The sequence below is a fragment of the Sprattus sprattus genome, assembly GCF_963457725.1.
Source record: "Sprattus sprattus genome assembly, chromosome: 1".
NCBI classification, from domain to species: Eukaryota; Metazoa; Chordata; class Actinopteri; order Clupeiformes; family Clupeidae; genus Sprattus; species Sprattus sprattus.
In genome coordinates this window covers 46,978,685-47,004,963 of record NC_137920.1, presented here as the reverse complement: position 1 = coordinate 47,004,963, position 26,279 = coordinate 46,978,685, and positions in this window count along the sequence as shown.

Below are 26,279 nucleotides of genomic sequence, written 5' to 3'. Positions count from 1 at the left end.
AGAGGTTGTACTATACTTAGATATTCTTTTCATCAGGTGAAAGTGTTTTGAGGTTACCACAAATAGGTGATTACGGTTTTTACTAGATTTGCACACTTTTTTCTGGAATACCACAGAATGGATGATTAACATCCAGAAATGCACTCCTTCCTCACTGCTTCCAAACTATTGAACATGTCTACCTCATAGGGTTCATATCTGAGAATGATCACATTGAAAGGCACAGCGCAGGAAAGCTTTCACTCTGGAAGACATCTCTTACTGTGAAGGAATACATTGACACGGACTTCTAGAAATACAGTTGGCGGTGAAATTAAATGTTTCACTTGCGTTGCATGAGTTGAGTCACCCATTTAGTGGTATTTTTAGCCATTAAGGCTGATCCGCTGTTGAGCTGATGGGACTACAGACAAGTTGGGTTCATTCAGATATTCTCCTATCTCCCATTCTCCGTTAATAATGTAATACTGTTACTCCTGGAGGCATTTCCCAGACACTGTTTACTTTTTTCTGTTCTGCTCTCTTGCTCACCTGAGAGTTCATATCAGTTCAGTTAATAAATGGAATTCAGAGTCTACAGAAATAAAATCCTTCAATTCAGCAGATATGGATAAACAATGCTTCAAGTGGAAAGATTAAAAAATGTTAACTTTCCATCCCAATAAGTAAGGTACAGTCCCTGGACAGTGCATTTGGGGTATCAGCCTCACCCTGCATGCAGACACACGCATTAGAAAAAGATGTGCTGGACCAATCAGATATCCACGGAGACAGAGGAATGCTGACTGTTCACACTAAACCAGCCCACCTCAACCCTGCTGCTGCTGGAGCCCTCCAGACTGTTTGTAATGGGTAGCCCTTGTAAACTTTAACGTGTAAACCTAACGTGTGCCTTAATCACGAAAGGTATTGATGTAAACGGTTTTGTAGTGACATAATAAAAGAGTGCTGAGATTTGTGTGTACAAACGTAAACAATGAGCTGTAGTGTTACCGTGTTTCACAGGTGTTTGGTGTGACGTGTATTAGGACTGCCCCATTGCCTTGTTTTCTCTCTCCCCGTCTGGTGTCCACTGATTGCTGTCCTCACCCTCCGTTTTAGCTCCACCAATCCGTGTACCTAGGACGTGATTGAACACAGTATTTATTGTAGATGGGAACGTATCCGAGGAGGGTCTTTTGTAGGGATCACCGGAATCCACGAGCGGCTGGTTGCATTTGAGTGGCTACGTCTTTTGGCATGTTGGTATAAAGGAGCGTTGTCCTCCGTGGCTATTGAGCCCAAGCGCGTCGCAACCGTGGGGGATGTGCGTTTTAACACCCACACTTTTCCCGGTGAGAGGGTTCCACACCCACACTTTTTCTGCAGTTTTTCCACAGTTTTGCACACTCAAGTGTCACGCATTGAGCGGGACAGTCACTCATTTTGGTCTTTAATCACGCACTCCCGCCACACATTGTATTTCTCACGCTGAAAAAAAAACTCAGGAATCAAGCACGTCTCCCGAATCCCCTGGAGTCAGACGTGAGGTGCCACTTATCAGCCAATCCAAAAAAACAAATGAGCTACACAATAGCCAATCAGAAAAAGCGTGTCTTTTGTATCTGGGTACGATTTAATCCAGCAACCAATGAAAATAAAGCATCCTGCCATTGCGCATGACTGATCTTCTGAAAATTTCGTTCACCTAAGGAAACCACTGGAGCTCTGAGCATCAGTCTTCTACAAGGAGTAAGTCGTCTCCTGTTTTAATGTTACGAAAAATTCACAATGGTTTGATACAAGCAATGACAACTTGACTGCAGTTAGATCATTTTCCAAGATAATTAGCATCAGTTTTTAATGATTGTTTGTAGCCAACACAGTTTTAGGCGACAGCCTTCCTTTTCAGTAGCCTATAGCTTTGACTCCGAACTTCGTTAATACGCTATCATAAATTCGATTAGGCCTATTAAAAATATATACAGCCGCGGAAAAAATTAAGAGACCACTTCAAAATTATCAGTTTCTCTTGTTTTACTATTTATTGGTATGTGTTAAAGTAAAATGTACATTTTAGTTTTATTCTATAACCTACTGGCACCATTCCTACCAAATTTCAAATAAAAATATTGTCATTTAGATCATTTATTTGCAGAAAAATGACAATTGGTCAAAATAGCAAAAAAGATGCAGTGTCTTCAGATCTCGAATAATGCAAAGAAAACAAGCTCATATTCATTTTTAAACTACACAGTACTAATGCTTTAACTTAGGAAGAGTTCAGAAATCAATATTTGGTGGAATAACCTTGATTTAAAATCACAACTTTCATGTGTGTTGGCATGCTCTCCACCAGTCTTTCACATTGCCGTTGGGTGACTTTATGCTACTCCTGGCGCAAGAATTCAAGCAGCTTGGCTTCTTTTCATGGCTTGTGACCATCCATCTTCCTCTTGATCACATTTCAGAGTTTTTTTTATGGGATTCAGGTCTCGAAATTGGGCTGGCCATGACAGGGTCCTGATCTGGTGATACTCCATCCACACCTTTACTGGCCTGGCTGTGTGGCATGGAGCATTGCCCTGCTGGAAAAAACACTTCTCAGAGTTGGGGAACATTGTCAGAGCAAAAGGAAGCAAGTTTTTCTTCCGGGACAACGTTGTACTTTGCCTGGCTGAGGTTTGTAAAAGACCATAAGGATTGAACCAAAGCGGACTGGAAGGTCTCCTAGTTCGTCTTCTCTGATGAGTCCAAATTTCAGCTTTGCCCAACACATGGTCGTCTGATGGTTAGACGGAGACCTGGAGAGGCCTACAAGCCACAGAGTCTTGCACCTACTGTGAAATTGGACTCATAAGAGAAGACGAACTAGGAGACCCTCCAGTCGGCTTTGGTTCAATCCTTATGGTCTTTTACAAACCTCAGCCAGGCAAAGTACAACGTTGTCCCGGAAGAAAAACTTGCTTCCTTTTGCTCTGACAATGTTCCCCAACTCTGAGAAGTGTTTTTTCCAGCAGGGCAATGCTCCATGCCACACAGCCAGGCCAGTAAAGGTGTGGATGGAGTATCACCAGATCAGGACCCTGTCATGGCCAGCCCAATTTCGAGACCTGAATCCCATAAAAAAAACTCTGAAATATGATCAAGAGGAAGATGGATGGTCACAAGCCATGAAAAGAAGCCGAGCTGCTTGAATTCTTGCGCCAGGAGTAGCATAAAGTCACCCAACGGCAATGTGAAAGACTGGTGGAGAGCATGCCAAGACACATGAAAGTTGTGATTTGAAATCAAGGTTATTCCACCAAATATTGATTTCTGAACTCTTCCTAAGTTAAAGCATTAGTATTGTGTAGTTTAAAAATGAATATGAGCTTGTTTTCTTTGCATTATTCGAGATCTGAAGACACGGCATCTTTTTTGCTATTTTGACCAATTGTCATTTTTCTGCAAATAAATGATCTAAATGACAATATTTTTATTTGAAATTTGGTAGGAATGTTGCCAGTAGGTTATAGAATAAAACTAAAATGTACATTTTACTTTAACACATACCAACAAATAGTAAAACCAGAGAAACTGATAATTTTGAAGTGGTCTCTTAATTTTTTCCGCGGCTGTATAATTCTAACGAATATTAGGCAGGCCTTAATATTCAATGATTATTATTTTTTGTAAATGTGTTTGCTTGAGCATTACATTCAGATTCCGAGGCTTTTTCACGCCTGGTGATGTTGTGAATCGCGAACTCATTAGGCAAACTAGCATGTTATAAATATCCTGGCCATGGATGCATTAATCATTGCATCTGTCTTTCAATGATGTCAGTATCACTCATTTAAATGGGATGCTTTTTATATCTTGCAGGCTATGCAAGTTGCCTGCATAATACATGTTGTACACCTCTGTCATTGTATCCATCGTTTCTATTGTTAATAAACAAATCACATCCATCCCCCTCACTTTTGAAAAGCTTGCTACGCCAGCTCTGCACAGGCATATGGCCTGGTGAGTTTCTCCATCAGGCACGCAATGTTCCTGTGCTTGCCCGCCTGTTTCAGGTTTTTGACCTCCTCAGGTATTGCTGTACTGGTATATGTAACTGGGCATCGGGACCGGCCTAGCTATTGTTAATTTGACACTGCCTGTTCCCGTGAGCAGCCTGTGTGGTTGCCAGGTTTGTGACCGATCCTCCTAAGTCACATTGACAAGATTAATGGTTGCCAGACATGGTGTTTTAGCTGCTATTTAAACCAACTCCTGTTATTTATTGTCTTTACCTATTTATTGTTGTCTAGTGGACTGCCCACTGTCCCTTATTGGTATTTGTGTATCTGCTTTTACTTCTGTGTTATTACAGTGCATGAAATGCCCTGTATTGTTATTCCTAGGCTTCTTCTTCTTCTTATTCTTGTTACCTTTTTCTGCGATTAATTCAGCCCGAACCGCTTAACGTAGAAACTTCATTCAAACTTTGTCGCGTAGGTCTTGTAAAGGACACTTAGGCTATGTATTTTTCACTTTTCTAAACTTTATACTTTTTAAGTTATTAAAGAAAAACGAATCTAAATTTTCCCATTGACTTACATTGGGCCATTATGACATCATAATAGGGTAATTAAACTGGCTTGCACCTGTGCTTCACTGACACCTGCGGCAAGCCTCCAAGGGTCCTCTTCTCTCTGTACCTCTCCATTCAACTGTATAACTAGGAATATTAATAGACACCTTCCATACTCTACTTTTTTTTTCTCTCTATCACTCTCACTCTACTTTCTCTCACACTCCATCTCTCTGCTTCACTCTTTTTTTCTCCTTCTTTCAATATTTTCACTCTCTCTTTACTGTCTTTATCCAGAGCCACTCTTGTTCACTCTTCTTTCCTTACTTTGTTTCTTCCTCTCTTCTTTCCTTTCTTCTTTCCTTCTTTCTACTCTTCTTTACTTTCTTCTTTCCTTCTTCCACTCTTCTTTCCTTTCTTCTTCCCTTCTTCCACTCTTCTTACCTTTTTCTATTCTTCCTTTCTTCTTCCCTTCTTCCACTCTTCTTTCTTTCTTCACTCTTCTTTCCTTTCTTCTTTCCTTCTTCAACTCTTCTTTCCTTCTTTTACTGTTCTTTCCTTTCTTCCTTCCTTCTTTCACTTTTCTTTTATTCGTTCTTTCTTAACTTTTGCATTTCATGCACTGGTATTTCCTTCAGGAAATGCATTTTCTAGTTAAAATTGCAATGTATTATATTCTTGCCTATTGTGTGTATTTTAACCAGCCACAGGCTTAAGTGAACCTGTGTTTATTTAATTAATCTTAATTACTGCCCTTCTGGGCTGGCGTAGTCGGCTACTTCACCATTACCTAGTGGTAATTATTAGTATTTGCCTTTCCGGCCCCTTACATGTTCACACTAAACCAGCCCTCCTCAATGCTGCTGCTGGAGCCCTCCTGACTGTCGTACCTTCCATCTATGCCAGGTCCATCCACCTTAGTGAAAAAAGAGTGAATAAACGCTAAACTATGGTCTTTACACAGTGTTTAACATTCCTCAGATTTTTTTTCTAGTTACTTCTGAGGGAACACACAGAGTTACTTTTTAATCTTTCCATTTTGTTACTTTGTATCTGTTTGAGATAATTGTTCAGTACAATTTGGTCAAATGAAGTCATAAAAACAAGCAATCATTATGAACACTTCAGGTTTGTCGATGTAGCCCACCAGCTGTGATTATGGCTAAATAACTTTAAGGCTGACTTCCTGCATTTGTCTTCTTGATACTGGTAGTAATGGGGCAGGAAAGGAGAAGTACTTCTCAAGCTGCCTGTGACATATGTACTATATCACAAAGTGATATATAGTGAAACAATAGGAAGGTGAGCCAAAATGATTTAAATATAGATAGAGTGGAAGACATTATCAGAGGCAATTGTCGAAAGGCAATGGAACATTTTCTTAATTCATGATCTTAGTTAGACTTTCACAGGCAACTTATCAAAACGCTCCAGTTGGTAGAGTGAAGGGGGGGGGGGGGGGGGGGGGGGGGCGGCTCACCTTTTGTATAGAAATATTGGCAGCACCATGGATGATAAATTGTATTAACATTGCCTCAGAAAACAAGGAGTGCCTATGATGCTACTTCAATTGTCGTTCTTTGGAGAAGGCAAAACAATGCATATGAAAAAGCCTGAATTAGCAGTTTCTCTGAATCATGAAGAATGTTGTGTTCTGTACATTTAAAAACACACGGCTCTAGAGTGGATTGAACTGGATTTTTTCAATTCCATTTAGTCTATAACATTTTTTTTATTTTGATTTCTGATTAAGAACATGGTCATTTAATAATAGTTTTGAAATAATTTTTAAGTGGTTGGCAAGTCGTCATCTAGTCCCAGGAACAGAGGTGTCAAGTAGCTAAGTACAAAGAATAATAAAACTTCTGGTGATCTCATTTTAAAACTCTGAGCTACTGAATCGTTCATTATTTGATAACAGGTACATTACAAAGAGACAATACAATCATTCCAGAGAGTATAGTGCTATGCTAAATGAGATTCTTATCTTTACTTTTCAAGTGAAACACAGAAGCACCAATCCCCTCGGACTGTACAGTCTCCTCCGTTGCCATGCATACACCTCCCCACTCCCCTCCCCTTTGTGGGATTTAACCTTCTAAGGGGGTCAAATGAAAGATTGCTACATGACTGAGTCAAACACGTGTGACATTGCTCACCACTTCCGGGTCTGTCTTAATTCACAGAGGCTATTTGGCTCTCCAGGGATTCTAGGCCCCCTGCCCAGCCAATTCATACCGCATTTGATGGATAACAATGGCCTATGTCCTGTCCCAGCACGGCCTGGCAGCATTCTTTCAATGGTTGCTTTAATGGAGGAGAGAACCTGTACCTAAGGCTATTTCATAGCCACTCTTCTCTGAGGGAAATGCGCGAGATACAGACCGTGACTCTATGGGTTTTGAAGCCCTTTTAAACACGCCTTGACAGAGTGAGCTGTCACTCATAGTCGCTCAATCCTACCTATAAAAAGCAGTGACAGCTCACTCCACTTGACCAGCTCTTTAAGATGAGTAGGCAGTCGGGGCTGTCCAGGTCTGTGTCTCACTTATCTCCCTTAGAGAACAGTGGCTAGCCTTACATTCTCTTCCGGTCGAATTGTTCGACACAGACTGTGACTCTGTAGGTGTTGTAACGATGCCCTAAATGGAAATGGAAATAGAGTCAAAGCTGTACACAAATCACTCAATTATAGCGGTATCCATCAGCCCAGTCCCCACCTCATGCACAGCGCGCAGCACCAGCGAAACGCTGAAACAGTCGAACGCTGCTAGCCTGACGATGTCATACTCATAATTCTAGTCAGAATATGAGTCTGATACTGCTCCATTGAGCTGTGATTATGGGGCTTGTTTCAACGAACCACGAAAGAAAATGCCTCTTCGCTCAATTGGATACCTAGAACCAATCAGAGCAACAAAGTTTGACCATCTGATACATTAAACTGTTACCGTATCCCGAAAAAACATATTTTCGATCGACAATTGCCTTAATCGCGTTTCTCTGTTCCTCTTTCAAAATGAATGCGGTGTCAATATCTGTGAGATACAGTCCTGCTCACTATTATTGGCACCCCTAGTGAATATGAGCAAACAGGCTATGATAATATGTCTTTGCTGTTTATCCTCTCGGTCTTCCACTCAAAATATTCATAAAAATCTTACCTTTTCATTGAGGTAAAATAACTGAAAGATTTTTTTTTTTTGACATTTAAATAAATATTATTCTCAAAAACGTGTGCCACAGTTATTGGCACCCTTTAATTAAATGTTTTGTGCAGCCTCCCTTTGCCAAGATAACAGCTCTGAGTCTTTAATGCGTGATGAGGTTGGTGAACACATGGCACGGGATCTGAGACCATTCCTACATACGGTGTCTCTCCAGATCCTTCAGATTCTGAGGTCAACGCTTGTAGACTCAGCTTCAGCTCATCCCACAGTTTTTCTATGGGGTTTAGGTCGGGGGACTGTGATGGCCATGGCAAAACCTTTATTCTGCACTCGGTGAACCATTTTTATGTTGATTTTGAGGCATGCTTCAGATCATTGTCCTGCTGGAAGGTCCAACCACTGCCCATTTTAAGCTTACAGGAGGGGGCGGTTAGGTTTTCATTTAATATTTGCTGGAATTTGATGGAGTCCATGATACCATGTATCCTAACAAGATGTTCAGGGCCTTTGGAAGAAAAACAGCCCCACAACATCAAAGATCCTCCACCATACTTCATATTTGGTATGGGGTGCTCTTCTGTATGGATATCTTTCTGTCTTCGCCAAACCCACCTTTGATGTTTGTTGCCAAAAAGCTTTATTTTGGTCTCATCTGACCATATACAGTGCCTTGCATAAGTATTCACCCCCTTTGATGTTTTACCCTTTTATGGCTTTTTAACGAAAATAAGTGATTGCATAAGTATTCACCCCCTTTAAATAGACTGACCTAATTCAACAGAGGTCCAGCCAATTGGTGCTAGAAGTCTCACAATTAGTGAAATGGGGATCAGTGTGCAGTGAATGTCTCTCAAGTGATTGTAGTATAACGACACCTGTGTCTGGAAGGTCCATTCACTGGTCAGTATTCAGTAATCAGTATTCCTGGCTACTGCTACACCATGAAGACCAAAGATCACCCTAAGAAACTCAGAGAAAAGGTTATTGAAAAGTATAGGTCAGGGGAAGGATACAAAAAAATGTCCAAGGCCCCCGAAATTCTGTTAAATCCATCATCAAGAAATGGAAGGAATATGGCACATGTGTAAATCTGCCTCGATCAGGCCGTCCTTAGAAACTGAGTGACCATGCAAGAAGGAGACTAGTAAGAGAGGCCACCAAGACACCTATGACTAATCTGAAGAAGTTTCAAGCTTCAGCAGCTGGTATGGGAGAGACTCTGCATACAACCACTGTTGCCTTGGTTCTTCACCAATCAAAGCTTCATGGAAGAGAGCCACTGTTGGTCCATCGACAGTGCCTTGTTTGGGTGAATTACTTGCATGGCTTCTTTCTTGTGGAGAGAGGTGATCCCCCTCCCTCAGCACTTTCATTGAAGTTGCATTTACTACAGTATGTAACGGACTCTGAAAATGCTGACGTTTTTTGTGAACTGTATTCTGTAGCCTTGCCCTATGGTAGACAGAACCCGGGGGAGTGTGCAGGAGAAACCGAAAGAAGTCGTTTAGTACTCAGAAGGTTGCTAGTTCTGTTCCCTTTCGAAGCGTCCTTAAGAAAGACACTGAACCCCTATTTGCTCCTGATGTGCAGTGTGCCATCAGTGTAAAAAAAAAAATGTATACAAATGTAAGTCGCTTTGGATAAAAGCGTCTGCTAAATGTAATGTAAATGTACCCAATTTGTGAGAAGCGCTGTTTTACTGAGAAGAACAACTTTGTCTTTGTCTGTCTGAGGTGTCTCTGCGCCTAAATACCCAAGCCCATGGCCATGCATATGGCCTGCTTCGAACAACGTGTGAACCTCATAACGAAGTCCATTACGTTGAGTATCTCAGCCCACAGATCTTTCAAAAGTTCAGCCTCTTCGATAGCCGCACCTAACTCAGCCTAAGGCTCAGCCACATAGATGAGGAGCAGTGACACCTTGTAGTGAGTACCTTGTAGTGAGTACCTTGTAGCTCTTCTCCAGTAGCTGGGAGGTGATCATGGTTTACTTGTGTGGTAGAAAGTTGGCATCAGGGACTTGGTACGATGCCAGAGAGTGTTCAGCTTCAGGGCAGTCTAGCAATTCTCTGTCAGCTGCTCCCTCCACCTCCGTCAATGAGCCAAAACCTGAACTACTCTGTTTGAGGATGTTTTGCTCCAGGTTCCAGGGTAGAAAGGAACAAATACTGAGCCAGAAAGTCAGTAAGCCAGATGCTGAAGGCTAGCTATGTGTAACCACGAGTCCACATCATCATCTTGAAGCCTCACAGGGTTGAGGTGACTCTTCCCCATGTTAAACAGTGAAGTCAGAATAACCGTAGCTAACGCATCCTACAGTTTGTGTCTGCATGGTAGTAAGCTCTAGCAAGTGACTTCAGCGAGTCTTGAAGAGCGAAAATGTGAAGTGGACTGTGGTGTCACTGCTTTAAGTAGGCAGGATGGAGTGGCTGTGAATGACCGCTCACTCTGCCAATAGGCCTGTTTAAAAGGGCTTCAAGAGTGGTCGCGCTATCCCATAGTCACGGTCTTTGTCAAACACAATTTGACCGAAAGAGAACTTTGATTTTTAGCCTTTAGTTGTGTTAGCCTGCTCATATTCCAGTCAGTATAGAGAAGGTTTCCAAGATTAAATAAAAACAGTCAAATATTTCTCTCTCGCTGATTTCACCCATTTCATCTCCAACAGAATCAACTCCCAACTGGCTTCAACAGACTTGATTTAGAAACTAACAGGTTGACATAATTTATCTCATTTCATTTCTGCTGCCACTGAAAGAGACAGCAGCAATCATTCTATTAGATCCGATCTATTCTTCCCTTATCTGCTTTTATGGTTTCAGTTGCACTGTGAGATGGATGTGGAGCCAAAAATGCTGTTAATACTGATGAAATACTGATGACAAGAATACTTTAATTGAAAATTATTATTCCTGCAGACATCACATAAAACATTAATTCAGAAGACATTTGATACACAAACTATAGAAAGAGAAGACTGATTGTCTCAAATGTGATATGAACAATTAGAGGGGGAAAAGTAAGCCTTAAATGACTATCGATCATATCATCATACCATACCCAATTGTGTCAAGAGATAATAACTCTGGTGATATCTACTTAAGATTCAAATGTCATATTTATCCCAAGAATGTGGTTCACCTGATAATCCATCAGTGCACACCTCAGGAATCAGTCCCAACAAATAAGTTGTTTCAAATTTAAATGTTCAGCCTGTGCCTGCTGTATTGTGCACAAATAGTCAAACGTCATTCATCAGATGGAAAGTGCTGGGCTCATATACCAAAGAAAGATCACCCACATTTGATTTCCACAAGGGTTAATTTTTAGAAATGGCATTGATGTGCTTTTGCATTCTCACAAAGGAACTCTGAAAAAGGCAAAGCTGCACTAATGACATGTTCAGATAAGCTACTGTAATTGGGGTTGTTTCACTGACATGTACCCGGATATCTATGTTCAGAGAGCCAAGATCCTGACTACAGAGAACTCCAATAATCCCCTTAGAGAGAGGATGGCATGGTGTGAATAAAGCAACACAATAAATCTCCCAGCATGCAAATGTTATGATTCATTTTACATTCATTAATTTATTTGTATACAGTCATATTTCAGATTGCAGGCAAAAGTTGTTGCTGTCATTAAATAATGAGTATTTTGTTAGCGGACATTATCATGAATATCTAACAATTACAATGAGGCCGGAGTAAATTATGGTAAAACAGAAAAGTAATGAAAGTGAACCTTTTAGTTTCACACGACTGGTCAATCAGCATATACTACTGATTAGCAATAGCTTCAATGCTTCTTTCAGAATTCACTGTTTTATATGTAACTCTTCGGAACTAGTACATATAAGTCAAAATGAGAAATGGAGTCATCGAGTGATGCTTTGTTTGCTTAAAAGGTGCCTAGAGACTATTGGCAATTCAGTCAGGAGAAGGCTGGTGTGACTCAAGGGCCAAAAGCACACAGTGGTGAGTGGGTCACTGAGACAAACATTGTAGAAATATTAATGACCTGGATAGCTAAGACAAACATTGTAGAAATATTAAGGACAAGACAAACATTGTAGAAATATTAATGACCTTGATAGCCGAGACAAACCTTATCTCAAAAGAGAAAAGAAATTCAATGAAATTCAATGTAAAGAAAATGACATTAAACGATTTTCAAAACCATGATGGCAAGAACACGGGATTACAAGATAGATAGATAGATGGATACTTTATTCATTCCGAGGGAAAATTAGTTAGTTCATTTAGAAGACTGATCCCTGCACTTTAGTTCCATATATTCCAACCCTGGGAAGACACAGATACACGTTTAAGGCAAACAGCAAGATTGCTAGAGTTCATTTGCAAATACTCCAGAGTCTTTACCACATGAACTGTTTTGTGATATGCACTTATCTTATTGAAAATGAAATAGTCATTTCAGTATTACAGTAATGTGCATCCTCTCAAAACATACCCTTTGGTGTCCCTTTTCACCATTCTACTGATCCTTGAACAGTTTTGTGTGCACATTTGCCAGAGGCTGTCATTGAACGCTGGACACATGTTCCCCTGTCCACAACCCTGGGCATAATGATTGCTGAGGAAGACTCAGGGTGGGTCTGGACAAGCGCATTAGTATTCACTATCCTCCATTGCCTCGGGATGAACACTCAGAGCAGGAGCTTCTTGTGAAAGGGCCACTGGCACAATCAGGCAGAACATGCAATTAATGAAGGTAATGCCCCATACTCCCCCAAACACACATCATTAGGACCACACCATAGATTACACCTGAAGGATACATAATCTTACACCTATTACAAATGAAATACTGAGTTCAAATGACAAACTGTTTTAATGAGTGTATGACTTCAGAAGATCTATATTAATATATTGTAGTTAGCTTGAATTGTGTGATTGCATTCTATTTTTTTTTGTATTATTATCAGTGTTAACTAACCATACTGGTGTTGAACAGGGCTGTCATTCAGTATTTTCTAACCATACTGGAGATAGGAATCTCATTCAGTACATTTTACTAACCATACTAGTGTTGGACAGGGCTGACATTCAGTATTTACTACAATAAGAGGGCGGTCTCTGCCGTGTGTACTGTAGGCTGTCTCTGGTAACCAACATGCAGAATTACAATATTGATGTTCGTATAGATTTGTTCTTTATATTCATATCATAAACTTTACTTGCATTTCTTCGTGATACTGCTCCGTTGTAAAGAAATATCATTCCGAGAAAATACAAGACATTATCTGAAAAAGATGGGGAAAGGATTAATGTATAGTTCATGTAGTTTGCTATCTAATGTTTTAAATGTTGAGCGCTATTGGAGCAGGAACCCGGCTGAATAGCTGCCTGAGTGTGATGGCGTTGAATGATTCCAGACAGCCCTTGAGACGGTGCTCTGTGAATGTCAGGAGGATGGGAGGTTGTCTCCCGCGCATCTGGATCAGGTGGCGCATGACTGGCATGAACACATGAGTCTGTTGAACACACGCTTATGGACCAAACTGATTCATGAATAATACTATGAATAGTACTATTTGCCAACATTACAAATCTAAACTGAGAAAGTGAACATTTTCAAAAGACATTATCCTTCTTACTGATATCTCTTTACTCTTCCCTCCCCCTTTATTTCACAAACACTGTTTGTACTGATACTAATGCTACATATACTGATGGATGGATAGATGGGTGCAAGGAGAGGGACATAATGGTAATTAATTCTAGATCATCAAGCGAGGTAGGCTTCAAATAAGATCAAAACATTCGGCCTCATTCTCGACCTTTTTCTGTAATTCTTCAGAAATGTTTCTTACACGACTTTGCAAAAACAACGTAAGAGAAACGCTTCCGCTTCATTCCCGCACGCTTGAAAATGTGTTCATAAGCAGCCGAAGTCTTCTCAGCTGTGTCCCTTGCGATTAGTTTCTTAGATTGATGCGCGTTCTCGTGAAAGTGGATTTGCATACATACACGCCCTGCCAGCTCCATATTAGGAGACGCAATTTTAGGGATTGGGTTTAGCGTTTATTTATTTATTCACTTACATTTGCAGTGTTCATGTCATTCACATTCAGTCACTTAGCAGACGCGGCCTTTGTCCAAAGTGACGTACAAGGGAGAGAACAGTCAAGCTACGAGCCATATAGTGTAACAATAAATACTACCTCGTATAATTATGACTATAAATGTGAAACGTAATTGTTAATGATACAAATATTCTCGTATTTATTATTACTAGTGCAGTGCCCGTAGGAATTATGCATTCTGTAGTGTTAGCAGACGTAGGTGTAGGCTAGCTGTTGTTCAGTGCAGAACTGGGAGTATAACATGACGACGTGGCCCGACATAACTTACAGCGAGAATTGCGCGTATTTCGTGGACTCCATAGCAACAGATGGGAAAGCAATGTACAATCTGAAAGCCTCCGAGGCTTATCAATATAAGCTACCATTTGTAGCGGCCACTCTTGCGTTGTGATTTTGATTGGCACGCAGCCGTTTATTCATACACTCTGACAGGTTTAATGAACACAGAGCAAAGGCGATCACACACAGAATCTTCCGAATGACAGCCTCTCCCAGCCAGGGTAAATGCAGACTGAGGTTTATAATATTGCAATAATGAGAAAACAAAGTCTACACACGAATTACAACAGATACATCGGGACACATCTGAAAACCTCTCATTGCGTCAGTAGATGCATGAACGCATGGTCACTGGTCTAGGCTTACCATCAACATTGAATAGAAAGCTAACTCTTATACAAATACATCAAACTACAATATACTACTTAACATGGTAATGAGAGTTGGTTACATGCAAGGCCCATACGCATCAACTTTGAAACTTAATATAAAGAAGCTTAAAAATAAACTAAACGAAATCAATCACTGTCTTTAGATTATAAAGAAGCTTAACAATAAATGAATAGATAAAATCAATCACTGTCTTAAGATTACCTGAGCAAAAGTCTGTATCTGTTCACCAAGAAGAATTTGAATGCGGACCTCCATATCGTTTAATAACGCTACGCGTTTGATTGTGACGTCACTACCCATAGTGCCGACGGGACGGGAGACGATAACCCATTGTTTCCTACGGGAAATGGTAAAATACAAATATCTCGAAAACTATAAATTCAAAAATCTTCAAAATCAAGGATGCACAGGTTCATGACATGCGTAAGCTACATGCGAAATCTCATAACTAACGGAACTACCGTCAGAGAGATACGCCCTAGACAGACACACAGAGATTCCTGGATTTATAGATAGATCATAATTATTGACGTGAACGCAATCACCAACGGGTTCTCACAAATTCAACCGTTAACCCTTTTACTGTAATACGGATTTTTTTCAAATGTCATTCCTCAACGCGATTCCTCAAATAACCACAAGATGGCCCGTGGAATCGCATTTGAGAAGATTCCGGCAGAGTTACGACTGCTATTTCGAGTTCTGAAAGTTGTCTGAAGTTCAGAAGAAAGCGCAGAAGAAAAAACTATGGAGAATGCAAATGTTTTCATAAATGTTTCCGAAGAGTTCCTTCTGAAATCCTTCTGAAAGTCTTCCCAACTGCTGTCGAGAATGAGGCCCATTATGTTTAGCTTTTCCTCCCTGTTATGTTACAGATGTCATTCCAGTCCATGACACAGGCCTGAATTCCACCGAGACAATACAATAGATTGTAAACTAAGGTGTTCATTTGAAATACAACTCAGTATTAAGATGTGCATTTTACAGATGTGTCTCCATATGCATATGTGGGTATCTTCACACCCACACAACACATGGTAGTTAAATTTCCCTGTCTGGTAAAACAATATAATCCCTCTTTGTCAGTGTTGCATAAACATGCAGCCAGCATGATGAATATCTCAGAGAAGCAATGCAAAAACTGACAGCATTTTGTCCAGTGCACATGGTGCTGATGAAAATAACATACATAAGGCCTGCACCTTACCATCATGGAAACACGCAGCACTTTAAGGCCTGCTACTTACTTAGCACTTTGGTGATTGTAAAATGGTATACACAATCATACTAATGCCATTTGCCGTAACATTTAAAAAAAAAAAAAGCAGCAATGGCCACCCTCTCTTAAGGTGTCCATGTAGCCCAGCAGGAAGATCCATGTTCTGGCAATGCCAAGGTCACGGCTTTGATCCGTAGGGTCCAAACATATCTGATAAAATAGAAAGCCACCCGGTGTTGCTTTGAATAAAGTGTCTAGAAAAAAAATTAAACATTGAATAGTGTGTTCCTAAACTTGCAAGATTTTAAAAGCATTGTCACTGTTGCTGTGGGCCATAATTAGGTTTAGAAAATGATGGTCTGATAGGTAATACTGAATGGGGTAAACCCACGCCCACACAAGTGCATTTCTTTGTAAGTTTCAGTTGTTTTCTGCGTGGTTATAAAATGAGGCTGAGGCTAAAAAGATTTTGACTGCAGTGTCAAAAATGCTGACAGGTCAGCGCCGCTCTCACTGACAACCCAGGTGGTGATAAGCCTACTCGTGGTATTCATTGCTGACTTGGCCACTTACACATTTGCTGGATGTCACTGAGAATTATCTGTGGCAGTAGTTATGGTTTTCATTACTGCAGACCAGACCTGGCTGAAAGACCCCCAGATTTGAATGATCCGACTGCCTGTTTCCAGACCAATCTTAATTGAATTCACATTCCTGTTTCAACAGACATCCATGCTGATTGAGCGCAGGAAAAAACAACATCCTTGTTCTGCCAGTTGAACTCCAGGAATACACCCTCCCATGCCAAAGCTTTCAGTATTTTCTTTTTCAGACATTGGAGCAGTTGTTTTTTGTATCCTCCCACACGGCCTGTTCCTTGCAGGTTTTAGCGTGTGACAAGGGCTAAGAAGCAGTCAGTATGAATGAATGAATAGTAAATAATTTATAACTCTGTTTGACAACATTTCCCCTGACATATGCTGAAGGACTTCTCCTCTATTGAACATGACTCATTTCATCATCATTAATGTACAGCACTGACTTGAAAGGTGGCTCCGGAGTCTAGGTGCACTACAACATTCACCACATATTGCCTGTGTAGTGGGGGCATGTATTTTGTCAATCGCTTGTATAACGGGGGCAATATAAAAGGCCTTCTTTGCCTTAGGATCTCCCCTACGGGCAAAAGAACCTCTCTGGCCCCTAACAGCTCCACGAGCAGCAATCCTAGTTTTCCGGTTGAAGTCCTCCTTTCAGGTAGCTGTCAGCTTAGCTTCAGTCGACTGCTGGTTGAGAGTTATGGGTCTGACTGGTCATCCCCAGGGAAGGGCTGCCAAGCTTACCTGGCCAGATGAGCTGATTTCCCACAACCGGTCCTCATTGGCCTGGGTTGGTCTTCATGACTCCTTATGCCTCTGTCCTCATTGGCCTGGGTGGTTCTTTATGACTCCTTATGCCTCTGTCCTCATTGGCCTGGGTTGTTCTTCATGACTCCTTATGCCTCTGTCCTCATTGGCCTGGGTTGTTCTCCATGACTCCTTATGCCTCTTCAGGTCTTCATCACTTCAAGCTTACCTGGGCAGATGAGGTGATCTCCCAGAACCTGTTCTCATTGGCCTGGGTTGGTCTTCATCACTCCTTATGCCTCTCTATGTTACTTAAGCCTGCATATAACTTTACTATGCAGACAACCCAAATGTATGCCCCATAAGTACGTATCACTAGCTATAACCAGTCTGCATATCTAAAGTTTGCAAACCACAGTGACATGACTGAAAAGTGGCACAAGAATGTGTAGTCATGCAGAATGCCCCAGGTATTCTTCAGCTTTTTACGGTCTCAAGGAAACATGTCTAAAATAAGGTTTGGTCAACAATAAATAAAGTGCTCTGCCCATGAAATTTCTTCTGCATTCTTTCTGCAAAATTCTTTCCGCATCTCTCCATTTAGGCTTGTCAGTCAAGGTAACTGAGTCTTTCACACGGTCGACCACTCCTTTCTTGTTGCTCCATGATCAATTTACTATCTAAAATTGTACTGTATGCTTTTACCTCAGGAATGATACTAACCTTTCAAACTTCAAAGATTCAAACTTTTATAACTTTGCCTGATATTTCCCAACACATGTTTTACTGCAAATTACTGTAAGTCAAACTAATAGACTTTTTTTTTTATTGAGTTTGGGTAATACAACATCTTGAGCAGAGATGCTAGAATGACAAACAAACTGGAATCTGAGGAAATTGAAATTGACAGTGTTGTGTGTACAGCTGTGGTATTTTCAGCCCAGAAGAACTCCCAGTTTCCAGGTAATTCAGCTGCCGATTGCTGAAGTACTGCTGACAATGAAGTACTTCCATCACACATACACGATATCAAATATTCTAATATTTATACAAATGAGTGGACTGGATGTGTAGATTGCATCCACATTTTGAGAACTATTTTACTGTTCTATAGAGTACAGGGGATACCGTGCTATATTCTTTTAAGACTGTGTTTAGCATAATTACTCTGCCTTCAAAACCACACATTTATCCTCTGTTTGACCACAAGTTTCACCTATTGCACAGTACTGTATATCCTCCCACACATGAATCATAAAATATGAACATATTTATTTTAATGAAGAATAAATTAAACTATTTTCATCAGATCCATTGAGGTGCATGCCTATCACATGAAAACATTTTGTAATTTGTAAATAATAAATGTGTTATTTATGTATTTAGCTATTTCCTTCACATCCAATCTGATGAGGCCGTACAATCTATATGGTGATAATTTGCATGATTTCAAGCAACTTTCAACAAGACTGTCAATGTACTACAATAATGATTTGGGTTACAAAATGGTATACGTGATGTAGGTCTGTGCAAGTCTTAGTCAAACAGTGGCTGAAAGGCAATTTCATGATGCACTTGCAGATTTATGTAATAACAGCTTAATCAAGCATGATTACACTTATCCTGATCATGTACTTTGTAAAGAATTATAACTTTAACAGAGAAGTGTGGTGATTGCCCTAAGCTGTGAATACTTTCAAGCCTAGCATTAACATACATATAGTTATCAAGTATGAAGTGCTTACCGCATAAGCTTTAAATGTATGTAAAACATGGTAGTTCAAATGGCCATAGGGCCCCCTCACACTAGAAAATCCCATTCAAATGATATTGTAAACCTCATGAAGATGTGTTTCTCCACAGTAATTGATGAAGTGACTTCTCTCCTTTCAAAAGAAGTACTAACCCATAGCATGGGTGTGCAATACAAATATGCTCCATATTTGTCCTGTCACAAAAGTGTTAGTAAGAGAGTGTAGGCTGACACAGGCTGAAAAACACATTATGAATTCTGTCACATTCTGTCATGAGGGCTGCTTCACTCTCTCATACACATTCTGTGATGAAGCTCTGTGCTGCTTCACTCTCTGATACACATTCTGTGATGAAGCTCTGTGCTGCTTCACTCTCTGATACACATTCTGTGATGAAGCTCTGTGCTGCTTCCCTCTCTGATACACATTCTGTGATGAAGCTCTGTGCTGCTTCCCTCTCTGATACACATTCTGTGATGAAGCTCTGTGCTGCTTCACTCTCTGATACACATTCTGTGATGAAGCTCTGTGCTGCTTCCCTCTCTGATACACATTCTGTGATGAAGCTCTGTGCTGCTTCACTCTCTCATACACAATATGAGGGAATCTGTCCTGACAGGCTGGGAGGACTGAGCTCATTTTAGTGTGGAACACTGTGTACAAAACTGTTGTTGAAGCATTTTGTCAAGCATTTTAATGTCATTAGGTCTGTAACTCAAATAGACAGAGGATGGAGTGTTGCTGAGGAAGAGAGAGAACATATGTTCCTGTTCATTAGTTTTTTTGTTCATTATGTTTACAGTTGGAATTAAATTGTTCAACATTATATGTCATTACAACTGGATGATACCTGTGTTAGATACAGATAATATGCGAGGTCTCAAAGTCATTGTGATGACATACTATATACAACTATACTATTATGACACATTGAAACATGTTTCATTATCTTGGTTTCAAGCTTTCATAGAAGCAGGGAGGACTGAAAGGCAAACACGACCATGAAAGGAATCCAATATGGCATTCAACTTCTAAAACCTCATTCCAAAGCCACAGCCCTCCTAGGAGAACTTACTTACTAAGTGAAGTAATTTGTGGTGTGAGGAAACAGCCTGCATGTTGTATTGACCAGCACAGAGATGGCCATTACCGGACCTCACAGCCAGCCCCCCAGAGGTCCACTCAGCATCACTGCCTCACAAGGTCCCTTCAGGTCTTTGTCCCCCTGAACCCCTACAGAGGGGGGCCTCCATGGTGCTGGTGTGGGGACAGGGGAGGGGCAGTAATCCCTGTGCCACTTTCTCAAAGAAGAAGCTGAAGCCATGACTACTCATCCATTCCCTGTGATCGGTAATTTAATGTCCTTTCAAGCTCAGCAGAAGGGAGTTTGCCGGGTGTCATGCAGGTTTCTTATCCGCATTGACTTTCCAGGCAGGATTAGTGTAATAGGAAGGCTTACTCGTAGCACCCTCTGCCCTTCTGGGATGAAACTTCATTTAATTGCTTTCCCCCTTCTTTTCTCTGTAAATTGAGACCTGCAGCTTGTGTGGTAGGGGCTTTTAAACACGCCTTGAATGTTAGGAAACAAGCATCAATTTACAAGCTTTTAAAACTCAACTCAACTCATGCATTTGGGAGACCCACAAGGCGTGTGGCATATCACAGTATTTTGTCATTAAAAAAGGTTTCAAAGAATAGAACAAATAAGGACTAATTACAGGGAACCACAAGGTCAAAATTTTGCTAAATTAAAAATTAACTGAATGAAATGTGAGGGTATTCCCTGAATTATGAAAATATGTTAATTTGGAAAAAAAGCTGCTTGTTCAATAATTCATCTCCTGCTTCCCCCAGAGATGAAGTCAATGACTGGCTGTTTAATCAGGCCTCTGAGGGCTGACTGAAGATGTGACACAACACAGGCGCCTGTAAAATCCCTTAAACAAAACCATATCACCTTCACCAATGCAGGACGGATCAAAAGACATCACAAGCCTTTCTTTTCCTTCACTACAGATAGTTTGCTAACTAGCAGCTTCTCTGTATCTTGTTACACAACTACCATTGTCATGGTGCAAAACAGGAAGCAGATAAGCATGGTTGAATAACATAAACTTGATATAGAATAAAATAAAATGATCACTGATTGCATTCACTGACTGCAGTAGAATACATCACATGATACAGGTGCGTTACTTGGTTGTAGACCATTGCTTGAGTGTGTGTGTGTGTGTGTGTGTGTGTGTGTGTTTGTGTGTGTGTCATTTGATACAACATTGGTGGGTGTGATAGGTCAAAGACTACAAACTTGGCCAGTCCTTTGTATAGTCAGCTTTTCTTGAAAGAGAATATTGAACAGACAACCCTGTGATCTCCACGGAGAGCTGCTTCCAGTATTTATGAGGAAATACACAGCAGTTGTGGGTCAAAGCATTTGGCACTGGCATATAAAGAAAAAATATCCTTGGGTCATTGGTAGTATTTGATTGTTTGATTGATCTTTATCAACACTAACAAGGCAACTAAATGTGTTTGTTTTTGTGACACAAACATCTACAAATGTGGTTTCAAAGCCAATGCTTTGTCTAATTTATAATGTTCCCATGTCACTGTAACGGTAATGTCCCGTACTTTTGTGACTGTGCTCCTTCAGTGGTACATATACATACTGTATAAGTATCGGCAACAGTGTAAGTCTCCTCTCTGAGCACAAGTGGGGGGAAGGTTTATTTATGCTCTATTAAGCACAGTACATTGCATCTGAGCGACCAGAACACAAAGTGTTGAGTCTGAAAATGCTATGACATTATCCAATGAAGGGCATTCACAGTAGCCAAAGTCCTGGGATATTGACTGAGGCCGTGAAAAATCACGCCTCCAAATCCATATGGCCTCAGGTCACTCAGACTGACAAGTTGTTCCAACTTTTCTGCTCATTGCCTTTACTTCAAACAGTTCTACCTTAATTAACTATTGATTTGCTAACTGTTAGGAGAGTTCCTTTAATAAAAACAAAAAAAAAGCAATGATACTTCCAGACAGTGGTAAAACTCTTATAGGTTAGTGTGGTGTATTTCCCTAAATAATCACGCAGTAGACGGTCAGCCATTTGCTTCCAAAAACACGTTCTTTACATCAAAAGGCAAACGTCATGATTTAAATACATCACAGTTAGTAATGTTTTAAATGTTGAAATGTGTTGAAAAAGATTTAAATATTTTTAAGACATACCAGTCTATTCCATAACACCTGTATTGGTGAACGGGTAATGATAGTGTAATGTTGTTTAATGAAAGGAGAAAGGGCACACTTGACTGATACTTGAATGTATAATGCTGATTTGAACTTCATCAACAAATACAAGTAATGAAATAAATGAAACCCTTTTTAAAGTGAAAATGATCTTGTCATTATACTATTGGCAAACACCGGCGTACTAAGTGTATTTACAGAAGTTATATAAAAGAACAGTGGTCTCTGTAGCCTAGCAGACTCAAAGAGGATTCAAAACTAGGCTCCATGGATCCATTTAGGTTTAAAAGAAGGCCTCTTTTTTCATGCTGAATTATAAGCGTGTGAACAATGGCTCAAAAAGATAATTGATGGACAGACACAATGAATATCAATCTGAAGAGTGCTTTCAGGGATTGCTTTCAGAGGTTAACATTACTTTTCTGTTCACTGCATGTTCAAATTAGATGACTAAAATTGTGATCACTTTGGGACTTGTTATGGCTTGATGCTTATTAATGTCACTGACAATACCTCTTTCTGTTTTAGCTATTGCTCTGACTTGTTAGTATACTATAGTATATAGGACACCTTGCTTACAAGTAATAATTCTAGTAATTCAAGTAATAATCTTGACAACACACATTGAGTGTCTCACATGAACTAAATCTATGAAGTGGTGTGTTGGAGCACCCATGTTTGTGCTAAGAATCTTGCTCATGGTATTAAATTAGCAAAGTGATTTTGCTGAGTTATTAAATTAGCTTTGGTACATGCATGGTGGACTTCCATTAATGTTATTATGTAAAATAAAATCCCTCCCTCATTTGGTGGCATTTTACTACCTCTGCTTAGCATAAGCTCGAATGGTACCTCATGTCTTTGAACATTATCTATTATCTTCTTGAGCCATTGTTCACGCACTTATAATTCAGCATGAAAAAAGATGCCTTATTTTAAACCTAAATGGATCCGTGGAGCCTAGTTTTGAATCCTCTTTGAGTCTGCTAGGCTACAGACACCACTGTAAACTCCCTAAATGAGTATGTGCCTATCTGGGAGTAAACACCTTAAATTAGTATGTGCCTATCTGGGAGTAAACTCCCTAAATGAGTATGTGCCTATCTGGGAGTAAACAACTTAAATTAGTATGTCCCTGGGAGTAAACACCTTAAATAAGTATGTGCCTATCTGGGAGTAAACACCTTAAATGAGTATGCACATATCTTTCTTTGAGTATTTCATGTCACTTGTTGCTAAGGGAACAAAAAAGCATTCCTGGGCAAACAGCCCATATTACCTTATTACATCTACCTGCTTGATAAAGATGCTTGAAGATGCCCTCACCCCAAAGGGCATAATCAATCAATCATGTGACAGGAACAGGAGGCTGGAAACTATATATATGAGCTCAAAAATCAGAGTGAATCTGGAGCTTCAGAGAATGCAGAGCAGCACATAAACACCCTTGTTATTGGCTCAGGCCAATTCTGTATGTTTCTGTGTTTCGAAGGCTTCATTACAAGGCTACAGTAAAAATCAGTGCAGATACTCACATTCCCAGTGGTTCTAACTCTTTAATGAAAGACACGGCACTTTAAACGTATTACTTTTTTGGTAACCAACTTCTTGGCTTCATAGGAAAATGCTATAAAAAACAATACGTGACATATAAATTTGTTTTTTATCGTTGTTCAAACCCTCATTAATGTCATTGCTTGTGCGCTGTAGTGTTTCCATATGCCGCCGGTGAACTTGGATTGCACTTTGCATGAAATGTAAATTTTGTACAACTAACATGTTTTTGTTAACCAGGTCTACTCAGTATAAGTGGACTAAAGTTTTACATTTCTATTACATGGACACAGCTTCTACATGAACATAGACATGTATCTGAATTGGTCAAAACATTTAATATTTTGAATTCCTCCTGGATGTGTGGATGTGTATTCCCTGTACCTATGGATTTAGATCAGACAAGGAAATAGGTTTGTTACCATGACAATTGGTGGCTTACAAATTGGGAGCAGACCAAGGCAGTTCTTGACAAGAGGAGCCTATGAAAGGCTTTCCTCAGGAATGTTTGAATCCTTAGCCCTGAATGGTGTTTGCTCTGGTTCTTTTTTGCCTGAGGTTCTTGTTGCTCTCTCCCTGATGGTTGAGCACCACCTGCTTATGTGTGTACTCGTATACTCTCTCAGGTCTTAGGGTCACTTCCAGCAGTGGTGGGTTGTTATTTCAGCTGTTTTTTTAAGTGGTTGAGTGGGCCTGCTTCTGTTTTATATGCCTGTATACAACTGACTATAGATCATGGCTTCTGGCATCTTTGTAAGGAAAATAATGGACCTAAATGTAAACAAAAGACTTGTGCCGGTGGCAAAACAGTTTCCCAGTCTGAAATTACATTACTGGAGAACAGTGCCTGAAGTTCATCTTACAGACCAAGTGTGTTTGACAGGTAGATCACAATCAGTTTTGTTCACCTAATATTGATGTAGTAACAGACATTTCAGACTTAATTGGTGAAGTTTGTACTGTACTGATGCGTGTTGCGACTGTCACCAGCCAGTTGGGAACTGTTGTGTATCCTGCCACCCTTGCTATCCTAACTAAAATCTGCATGCACCATGTCAGTCAACCATCAACTAGACACAACCCATCAAAACTAAACATAAACAAAATTCCCATGCACCTTAACGGGCAGCCTCTCCCTCTCCTTCTAAATCATATTATGGTAATACTGATACTGATAAGGTGGCCATATACCGGTACTGTTAATGGTTTACCTAAATGTATCTCTTTATCTGTTCATCAAATTGATGTTTACTAGCCAAATGTTCACTCTCTTATAGCGTGACCTTTGCTCACAAAAGCTGATGGCTGTAGAAACATTGTTCCTCATCTCCATATCCATTAAGTACATATACACGTATTAGCAGCTGAACTGCACCCCCACCACACTGTCATACACTAATTCTACCCCATACTCTGTGCTAGCAACTTCCTGCAATGTAATAATTAAATAATTGCTACCATCAACATAGTTTTCTGTTTCATTACTCTACTTAATATGTATTAGTAACCTTACAAGCACACTGTACACCCACTATGCTGAATGCTAAATGCGCACTCCCCACCTTATCCTCTATCAATTTTGTATGTATCATGTAAATACCATATTAATATGTTTGTATGTATTGTGTACAGTTGCCACATGTATGCTTGCATGCTAATCCTGATACTTGTATGATTTCATCTGCCTTGTTCCTGATTGCACCACCCCCCCCCCCCCCATTTCACCTCCCTCCGCTTCTGCCACAAGCCCCCCTCTTTTTCTATCTGTACCCGGCCGGCTTTAAACAGATGGGCCCCCACTTATGTACTGCGGTTCTGCTTAAGGTTGCTTCCTGATTAACATGGAGTTTTTCCTTGCCCCTGTTGCCATTGTGCTTGCTCTAAGGGGGTTTAGGCCCTGGGCTTTGTAAAGCTGCCTGACAGTTTTACTGTTTGGCGCTATATAAATAAAATTGAATTGAATTGAATTTGAAGTTTTGAGTTGACCTTCTAATAAACCCTTCTCCTTAGTATCGTCATGGACTGCTTGTTTTTATACATTGTTATATAATGACAGTTGGGGACACAAATAAGTGACATGCAGAGTCTTACCTGAGGCTTAATAAGCTAGTAAACACACCACAGTTATCTGCCCATGGCTTACACATTTTAAGGACTTTTCGTGTGTGAAAGTGTGCATCAACTTCCTTCCTGTTTTGACTGCTTACCACTTGTTGTTACTCAAGGCTGTGGTGTTTCTAGATAGACTGGTTTGTCTTTTGATCTGAAACCAGCATCAGCTAAAAAACATGAGACAGACCCAGCCAGCTCATTAAGCCATCAGGCAGTAGGAACTGCACACTCTCATGTACCTGGTTGGTCTGTCACTAGAGTTCTGCCATGCTGACTCGTGTTCACTTGTTCATGTTCATCTGCGCCTGCTGTTCTTACCAAACCACTCAAAGGATTTCACAAACATAAATGGTCTCATGCTCACATAAATTGTTTCATCAAGGGGCCACAACACTTTTTATGTGTTCCACAGCAAGAACTTTTTCACAAGCTTTTGTCTTCATACGAACTGCAGGAACTACACATTTTGTTACACAAGTAAATTTGAGCTCCTACTCTGGGTAGGTCTTTTTAAAAGCTCTATAAGTATTGCAGTGGTTTTCATCATTA